Raw genomic sequence first — 9,996 nt, 5'->3', positions numbered from 1 at the left:
TCTTCTAAGAAACAAAGTTGTGTGTCTCTCTCGTCCACCGAAGCGGAGTACATGGTCGCCGGTTGTTGTTGTGCTCAACTTCTATGGATGAGGCAAACTTTAAAGGATTATGGTGTCATTTGTGACAAAGTGCCTCTTTGGTGTGACAATGAAAGTGCCATCAAGATTTCTCTCAACCCGGTGCAACACTTCAAGACGAAGCATATTGAGATTCGGTATCACTTCATTCGGGATCACATTAGGTGAGGGGAGATCGAGCTCAACTATGTCAATACTCATGATAACCTTGCAGATATTTTGACGAAGCCCTTGGATGAAGCAAGATTTCGCGAGTTAAGGCATGAGCAATGTGGCTTGAACCTTTGCACACCCCACCATACTCATCTTGATGTCTTGTTTAGGTGTAGGCATGGACATAGGGGGAGTGTTGTTCTCTCAATGAACTCTCCCTCCCCCCATTATGCATAAATTGATCAACTCTTTCACATTAGCCATTTTTATGGTACTTGTGCTTCAAAGACGAGTTTTGGTCATGGGCCCAAGGATAATTCTTCGTGGTGCCATACCAATTGACTCAAACATAGGTGGCTCCGGCCACCGCCCTCTCTCTTTGAGAGGTTTTGGTTCGTGTTTGGTCCTCGTTGTCTTTTGCTTTCGTGTGAGCCATGTTTGTGTTTGATTTGCTTCGTATGTGCTCGTTTGCTTGTCCGGTTGCTTGTAGTTTGCATTGCAAAGGCTGTGTTTTTCTGTTTTTGTCGAAACAAGCACTTTCTTGGGTTTGCGGTACTACCATGGCAAGACATGGTACTACCGCTGGAGATGGGTGGCTCCTGTGCTTACACAGCTGCGCCCACGGCATGGTACTACCTCTTCCATTGCGACAGTAATTTTTTACTGCCGCTGGAAGAGCGGTACTACCGCCCTGTGTGCGGTACTTCCGCCCGGGCGGTACTACCGCGATGACCTGCAGTACTACCCCGCTGTCGCGAGTGCGTGGGGGTTAAGAGTGGGTAGGGGGAGTTCCAACTCCCCCATACCCATTCATCTCTTCCCCTCACCGCTTCTCTCTCTCTCTCCTGCCCAAGAACGGCGCCAGAGGACCTCGCCGGATCTCCATCTCCGGCCACTCTCCTCGCATTCCAACCGGTGGGATCGATCCCCACCTCGCCCTCTTGCCATGGAACCCGGTATCTCCCTTAGTCCCTCTCTCTTTGCCCCGTTGTAGTGCTTCTAGGTTTTGGGGAGATGCATGGGTAGTTCTTGTGATTTTGGCTAAATCTTTGCAAGAGGAGATTGTAGGAGAGTGCTAGTGCAGTACATATGCTATTTGGTGTGTTGCAACAATGTAGTTTTGATCAACGGTAGTACCGACCTAAATTTACAAATGTTCCTAGCTCTGTTCTTGCGAAGTTCCGTTCCGTGCGGTAGTACCGCTCCTCTGGAGCGGTACTACCGCCCGCTCATGCCAGATCCGCCCCGTGCAGTACTACCGCTCCCCTCGAGCAGTACTACCGCCCGGCGCGCAGAAGTAAAAATTTACTTCCACTCTAAGCGCAGTACTACCGTGCCAACCCAGCGTAGTACTACCGTGGCTAGAGCAGATGTAAATTTTTACGTCTGTATCCTGGCCCAATCTCATCATGGCCCTACCGTTGAGCTAAAAATTACTTTGTTTTGTCCACCCAATCTCATTTCTACTTGTTTTGTTTGATTTTGGCCTTGGTCTTTGCAATAATCCGTCTCACTCTTCTCGTGTCTTTGTGTTTGTGTGTCATAGGTGGTGGCTCCGGTTCCAATGCAAGGCGCTCGAATCCGAGCCGTGACACGAGCTCCAAGCGTCTTCACAACCAAGAAGCTCCCGAGGGGTCCAGCGCCCACCATGCCACATCAAGACCACAACGTTGTCTCTTTGCCGTCCGCCAATCTTTGCCGTCTGCCTTTTTGCCTCTTTGCCGTCTGCTGGCAGACGGCAAAGAGGTGGGGCGTTAAGTTTTTTCCAAACGGGCGGGGGGTGGGGGCCACCTCTCTCTTTGCCGTCTGCCAGCGGACGGCAAAGATTCTTTGCCGTCTGCTAGCAGACGGCAAAGAGCTCGCAGATGGCAAAGAGCTTCTTTGCCGTCTGCCATTTCTTTGCCGTCTGCTTTGGGTAGCTGATGGCAAAGAGCTTCTTTGCCGTCAGCTAGCAGACGGCAAAGAGCTGGCAGATGGCAAATTAGCTGATTCCAGTAGTGAACTACCAAGATTAAGGTGCCAAATGTCAGCATGGATGAAATGCCTCAAGCGGAGTTTCTGATTCGAAGGAAGCTCAACCCCTACGTCAAGGCTAGGGATCTCTCAAGGGGAAATGATTTGTTCTGGACCAAGCAACAAAATCTCATCTTCTTAGATGTGATCAAGGTCAAGCAGAACATTTATGTGCCCGTTCAGTGGATTGACATGGACCATCTAAAGAAGAACCAGGCATATTTTGGTGAGCCTCTGGATTTGGTGGAGCAGTTTGGTATTGAGGAGACCATCACTTTCCACCTTGACTTTGACCCGGAGCTGGTGGCTCAGTTCTTTGCTTCGGTCCACTTCCACACGGATGAGAAGCGGACCATGACTTGGATGACAAATGACAAGAGGATGTCTGCTGAGTGAAGGAGTTCATGGATATGTTGAACATTCGAGATGAGGGGCTTGATGTGCCCGTTGGTGCCCGCCCACATGCCAACCCAGAGTCTGCTAACAAGAACAAGCTTCAACCCTTTCTTGTTGAGAAGACACTCCCAAGTGGCAAGAAGTCGTTTGTGCTGAATCCGTTTCTTGACATCATGCACCGGATCTTCCGCAACTCTCTGTTTCCTCGCATAGGCGACAAGGACAAGGTGCACTCCTATCTCATGGACATGATGCTCATGTGTGAGGAAGCCCGTCGTCAGCAACCTGAACCACTGGATGTCTCTCATATCATGTGGAGTGAGCTTCAGTTTACCGTGTTCCATCATAAGGTGCCCATCTATGGACCTTATTTGTTCCTTTTGATCTCGAAGACTTGGGAGAAGCTCTTTCCGGGTGAAGATTTTCTTGCTCCCAACTGGATTCGCCATGACCCTATATTAAGCTGCGCCAAAAGAACAAGTGGGCTAATACCACGACCCGGGCTGAGGCCGAGGCTGCATGGATGGATGTTGATGAGGATGAGTTTGAGGAGGAGGAGGCTGAGGACAGTTCTGAGGGGTACACTCCTCCCTCTGCTGAGCCATCTTGGGCTAAGAAGCTCAAGGCCAAGATGAAGGATATATTCTTCATGCAGGCCAAGGGACAGTACAAGACCCACGTTGCTCAGAAGGAGAGTCGCTAGCGCGACAAGAGGATCTTGAGGAAGCTTGGAGAGCCAGTCTCGAGCGGGTCCGAGAAGAACATCAGTCCTGAGGCTGCCTGGATGGCGAAGCATGGCTATCAGTGGACTGAGTCAGATGGGGAGTCCATTCCTGCTGTTGAGAAAATGAGGAGCTTGATGGGTGATCACATCAGTGGGAGCTACCACCTGTGTCGTAGGTGTCCTCTCTGCCTTTTTGGTGTCTCGATGCCAAAGGGGGAGAGAGTGTAGGATTTGCGAGTCTTATGTCTCTTTGCTTTCGTTTCGTTGAACCTTCGTGCTTTGGTTTGTTGGTTTGTGTTGGTGTGCGTGTGAGACCAGGAGACTTGTTCTATCATATGGTGTGAGACATATGCCCTCAAGCATATCCTTTATTGTCTAGTATGTTTAGTAGAATTGCGAGCTTATTTTATCTTGTGCCCTTTACTTCATGCTCACCTATTATACCTTTCCTCAATGCTTATTGTCACTTTATTGTTGCAAGTTTTGCCTTGTCTATAAAATATAGGGGGAGTGTTGATCCCAGTATGTGCGCCGTGCAGTCCAAAGCAGATCTATAGAGTGCACACATCTAGGGGGAGCCTGTATATATTTTATAGATGTTGGGATTGCTTATGTTCATTTTATATCCTCATGTGCAAATCCCGTATTGTCATCAATCCACCAAAAAGGGGGAGATTGTAAGGCATATTTCTCCCTATGTGGTTTTGGTGATTGATGACAATGCATTTTGATAACCCACAAGTATAGGGAATCAATTGTACCCTCTTTCGATAAGTAAGAGTGTCGAACCCAACGAGGAGCTAAAGGTAGAACAAATATTCCCTCAAGTTCTATCGACCACCGATACAACTCTACGCACGTTTAACGTTCGCTTTACCTAGAACAAGTATGAAACTAGAAGTACTTTGTAGGTGTTTTTGGATAGGTTTGCAAGATAATAAAGAGCGCGTAAATAAAAAGTAGGGGCTGTTTAGATAAAGAAACAATAAAGTTAGTATAGCGAGTGTGGAAAAGTGGTGGTAGGAGTTGCGAAATTGTCCCTAAGCAATTGACTACTTTACTAGACCGATAGCAAGTTTTATGTGGGAGAGGCCACTGCTAGCATGTCATCCCTGACTTGGAATTCTACGCACTTATGATTGGAACTATTAGCAAGCATCCGCAACTACTAACGTTCAATAAGGTAAAACCCAACCATATCATTAAGATATATTGGTCCCCCTTCAATCCCGTATGCATCAATTTCTATGCTAGGTTGAAGCTTCTGTCACTCTTGCCCTCCAATACATAGTCCTATCAACATACAACTAACCCTATGGTGTGATCCACGCGCGCGCTCATATGATGGGCACCAAAGGACAACAACATAACCACAAGCAAATTAAACCAATCATAGCAATTCACCAATTACCGATAGGACAATGAAAATCTACTCAGACATCATAGGATGACAACACATCATTGGATAATAATATGAAGCATAAAGAACCATTTTCAAGTAGAGGGTACAGTGGGTTGCGGGAGAGTGGACCGCTGTAGATAGATGGGGGAAGGTGATGAAGATGTTTGTGAAGATGACGGAGGTGTTGGTGTAGATTGCGGTGACGATGATGGCTCCGGCGGCGTTCCGGCGCCACCGGGAGAGAGGGGGAGAGAGCCCCCTTTCTTCTTCTTCTTCTTCTTCTTCTTCTTCTTCTTCTTCCTTGAACTTCTCCCTAGATGGGAGAAGGGTTTCCCCTATGGTCCATGGCCTCCATGGCGGTGGAGGGGCGAGAGCCCCTCCGAGATTAGATCTGTCTATCTGTCTCTCTCTGTTTCTGTGCTCCTGACTCTGCCCTTTCACCGTTTCTTAAATTCCCGGAGATCCGTAACTCCGATTGGGCTGAAATTTGGACACGAGTTTTATCCGGATATTGGCTTTCTTGCGGCGAAAGAAGGGCACCAACCGCCTCTGGCCACGAGAGCCCAGGGCACGCCTGACCCCCTGGGGCGCGCCCCTCACCCTCGTGGGCCCCTCGGGCATCGTCTCGCGTTGATTCCACTTCCCAAAATTCACATATATTCCAAAAAAAATCTCCGTCAGTTTTTATCCCGTTTGGACTCCGTTTGAAATGGATTTTCTGTGAAACAAAAAACATGCAACAAACAGGAACTGGCACTGGGCACTGGATCAATATGTTAGTCCCAAAAATAGTATAAAAAGTTGCCAAAAGTATGTAAAAGTTGTAGAATATTGGCATGGAACAATCAAAAATTATAGATAAGACGGAGACGTATCAGCATCCCCAAGCTTAATTCCTGCTCGTCCTCGAGTAGGTAAATGATAAAAAAGATAATTTTTGATGTGGAATGCTACCTAGCATAATCTTGATCATGTAATCTAATCATGGCATGAATATTAAGACACGAGTGATTCAAAGCAATAGTCTATGATTTGACATTAAGACAATAATACTTCAAGCATACCAATAAAGCAATCATGTCTTTTCAAAATAACATGGCCAAAGAAAGTTATCCCTACAAAATCATATGGTCTGGCTATGCTCCATCTTCACCACACAAAATATTCGAATCATGCACAACCCAGATGACAAGCCAACCAATTGTTTCATACTTTTGACGTTCTCAAACCTTTTCAACTTTCACGCAATACATGAGCATGAGCCATGGACATAGCACTATAGGTGGAATAGAATATGATGGTGGAGGTTGTGTGGAGAAGACAAAAAGGAGAAAGTGTCACATCGACGCGGCTAATCAACGGGCTATGGATATTCCCATCAATTGATGTCAATGTGAGGAGTAGGGATTGCCATGCAATGGATGCACTAGAGCTATAAGTGTATGAAAGCTGAAACTAAAACTAAGTGGGTGTGCATCCAACTTGCTTGCTCATGAAGACCTAGGGCATTTGAGGAAGCCCATCGTTGGAATATACAAGCCAAGTTCTATAATGAAAATTCCCACTAGTATATGAAAGTGATAACTCAAGAGACTCTCTATATGAAGAACATGGTGCTACTCTGAAGCACAAGTGTGGTAAAAGGATAGTAACATTGTCCCTTCTCTCTTTTCTCTCTCTCTTTTTCTTTTTCTTTTTTTAGGCTTCTATGGCCTCTCTTTTTGGGGCTTCTTTGGCCACTTTTATTTTGATAACCTCACATGGGACAATGTTTTAATAATGATGATCATCACACTTTTATTTACTTACAACTCAATATTACAACTCGATATCTAGAACAAAGATATGACTCTATATGAATGCCTCCGGCGGTGTACCGGGATGTGCAATGATCTAGCGTAGCAATGACATCAAAAAACGGACAAGCCATGAAAACATCATGCTAGCTATCTTACGATCATGCAAAGCAATATGACAATAAATGCTCAAGTCATGTATATGATGATGATGGAAGTTGCATGGCAATATATCTCGGAATGGCTATGGAAATGCCATGATAGGTAGGTATGGTGGCTGTTTTGAGGAAGATATAAGGAGGCTTATGTGTGATAGAGCGTATCGTATCATGGGGTTTGGATGCACCGGTGAAGTTTGCACCAACTCTCGAGGTGAGAAAGGGCAATGCATGGTACCGAAGAGGCTAGCAATGATGGAAGGGTGAGAGTGCGTATAATCCATGGACTCAACATTAGTCATAAAGAACTCACATACTTATTGCAAAAATCTATTAGTCATTGAAACAAAGTACTACGCGCATGCTTCTAGGGGGATAGATTGGTAGGAAAAGACCATCGCTCATCCCCGACCGCCACTCACAAGGAAGACAATCAATAAATATCTCATGCTCCAACTTCGTTACATAACGGTTCACCATACGTGCATGCTATGGGAATCACGAACTTCAACACATGTATTTATCAAATTCTCAATTACCCACTAGAATGACTCTAATATCACCATCTTTATATCGCAAAACTATTGCAAGGAATCAAACATATCATATTCAGTGATCTACAAGTTTTATGTAGGATTTTATGACTAACCATGTGAATGACCAATTCCTGTCATCTCTCTAAATAGATATAAGTGAAGCAAGAGAGTTTAATTCTTTCTACAAAAGATATGCCCATGCTCTAACAAATATAATTGAAGCAAAAGAGCATTCTACAAATGGCGGTTTTCTATGTGAAGAGAAACATGCAATCAAAACTTCAAATGATATATGTGACGCACATGAAGCATTCTATAAAGCCATACTCAAAAGATTTAAGTGAAGTGCAATGAGCATTCTATAAATCAACCATGGACTATCTCATACTAGCATGGTGCATAAAATAAAAGTGAAAACTAAATGCAAAAGACGCTCCAAGATTTGCACATATCGCATGAACGAAACGAATCCGAAAACATACCGATACTTGTTGAAGAAAGATGGGATGCCTTCCGGGGCATCCCCAAGCTTAGACGCTCGAGTATCCTTAAATATTTACTTGGGGTGCCTTGGGCATCCCCAAGCTTGAGCTCTTGCCTCTCCTCATTCTCCTCACATCGAGACCTCCTCGATCTTCGAACACTTGATCCACACAAAACTCAACAGAAAGCTCGGTAAGATCCGTTAGTATAATAAAGCAAATCACTACTCTAAGTACTGTTGCAAACCAATTCATATTTTGTTTTTGCACTGTAGCTACTGTAATATAACTTTTCCATGGCTTAATCCACAGATAGAACTCGATAGTTTCATCAAAACAAGCAAACTATGCATCAAAAACAGAATCTGTCTTAAACAGGACAGTCTGTAGTAATCTGAACATTCACCATACCTCTGGTACTCCAAACATTCTGAAATAATTAGGAAACTAAAAAATTAGTATAGAAAGACAGTGCAAAAAGTTTCAGAACCGTTCGACGTTCCAGTAAAAAATGTAAAATCGCGCACTACAGCCAAAGTTTCTGTTTTGCACCGCACAAACCAACAAGCAATGTAAACATCCTAAAGGAAAATCTTGGCACATTATTTTTACAATACAATGGAATTGTACAAGGGGATAATTATTTTTGTTGAAAAGTTTCTGGAATCAAGATTCAGAAAGTTTCCGTGAGCATGAACAAAGTTGAAGGAGCTCCCCACTTCAACAATGCTTGTCTCTCTCACTTTCACTTTCCTTTTTGAAAAGTTTTGGGTTCCCCTCTATATTTTTTTGTTTTTAAAATTTTGTTGAAAAGTTTCTGTAATCAAGATTCACAAAGTTTCCGTGAGCATGAACAAAGTTCAAGGAGCTCCCCACTTCAACAATGCTTGTCTCTCTCACTTTCACTTACCTTTTTGAAAAGTTTTGGGTTCCCCTCTATATTTTTTTTGTTTTTAAACTTTATAAAAGCACTCAACAGAAATAAATTACTCTCTAAAACTTCCGGGTTGTCTCCCTGGCAACGCTTTCTTTAAAGCCATTAAGCTAGGCATATAGTGCTCAAGCAATGGATCCACCCAGATCCCAAGGTATATCAAAGCCAATTTTAATTAACAATGATTTGTAATTTAGTAGTGATCACAAAGTAACATATATCATGCAATGACGAAGTCTAACTCTCTTCCTAGGCATCGGCATGTCATAAAAGAACAATTCATGCACACAAAGTAAAGGCCAATACATAGCATAATCAGTTTCTTGCAATTTTATCGTATGGGAAACATAGAGAGGTGCAGATATAGTTCCTCTCTCATAATAATTGCAAGTAGGAGCAGCAAGCACATGCATATTATATCTATCAAAATCATCATGTGTAGTAGTAAAACGCAACCCATCAATATAATCCTTAATACACTACAGGAAACAGCTACTTTGCCGTCTGCCATGGCGGACGGCAAAGGCTCGAAAGGCGGACGGCAAAGATCTTTGCCGTCAGCCGCGGACGGCAAAAGGCTCCGACAAAGAAGGCTACGGTAAACAGTTGCTTTGCCGTCTGCTTCCTGGCGGCGGACGGCAAAGGCTCTTTGCCGTCTGCGGCGGACGGCAAAGAGGGCGGACGGCAATAATTGCGTTGTCAGTCCGTTAAGTGGCTAACGGCAGACCTTTGCCGTCCGCCGCAGACGGCAAAGAGCCTTTGGTCTTTGCCGTCCGCCTTATGATGTCATCTACACGTCACTAGATGGCAGGTTCTTTGCCGTTTGCCATGGAGGGCAAAGTCTTTGCCGTCTGCCACTGTAGGCAAACTGACCAAATGGGTCAGCTCCCAGGAAGCACAGTTGGCTGCCACGTGGCTTCTTTGCCGTCCGCGGCAGACGGCAAAGAGCTCTTTGTCGTCGGTGGCAGACGGCAAAGAGCCTGCATATTGTCTGTTTTTTCTGTTTTTTATTAAATCCCACAATTTGCAGCACATATCACATATATAAGTTTCATATCCAGCACATATCCAACACATATCTAGCACATAAGTTTCATATCACATATCACATCAGTTTCATCCATACACATTGTTCATACATAAGGAAGTTCCATCCATACACATTGTTCCATCCATATATATATTACAATGCAAAGTGTCATGAAGATAGCAAGCTAGATACAATGCAAAGTTTCATCAAAGGAAAAGCAAGCACTCCATCATAGCAAGCTAGCTTCCATCAAGTGAATGAAATCTGGAAAATGGTAAATAAGAAAGTTAGAAA

Source organism: Triticum aestivum, chromosome 6D (assembly GCF_018294505.1).
Source record: "Triticum aestivum cultivar Chinese Spring chromosome 6D, IWGSC CS RefSeq v2.1, whole genome shotgun sequence".
Classification (NCBI taxonomy): domain Eukaryota; kingdom Viridiplantae; phylum Streptophyta; class Magnoliopsida; order Poales; family Poaceae; genus Triticum; species Triticum aestivum.
Note: the sequence above shows the minus strand (reverse complement) of the source record.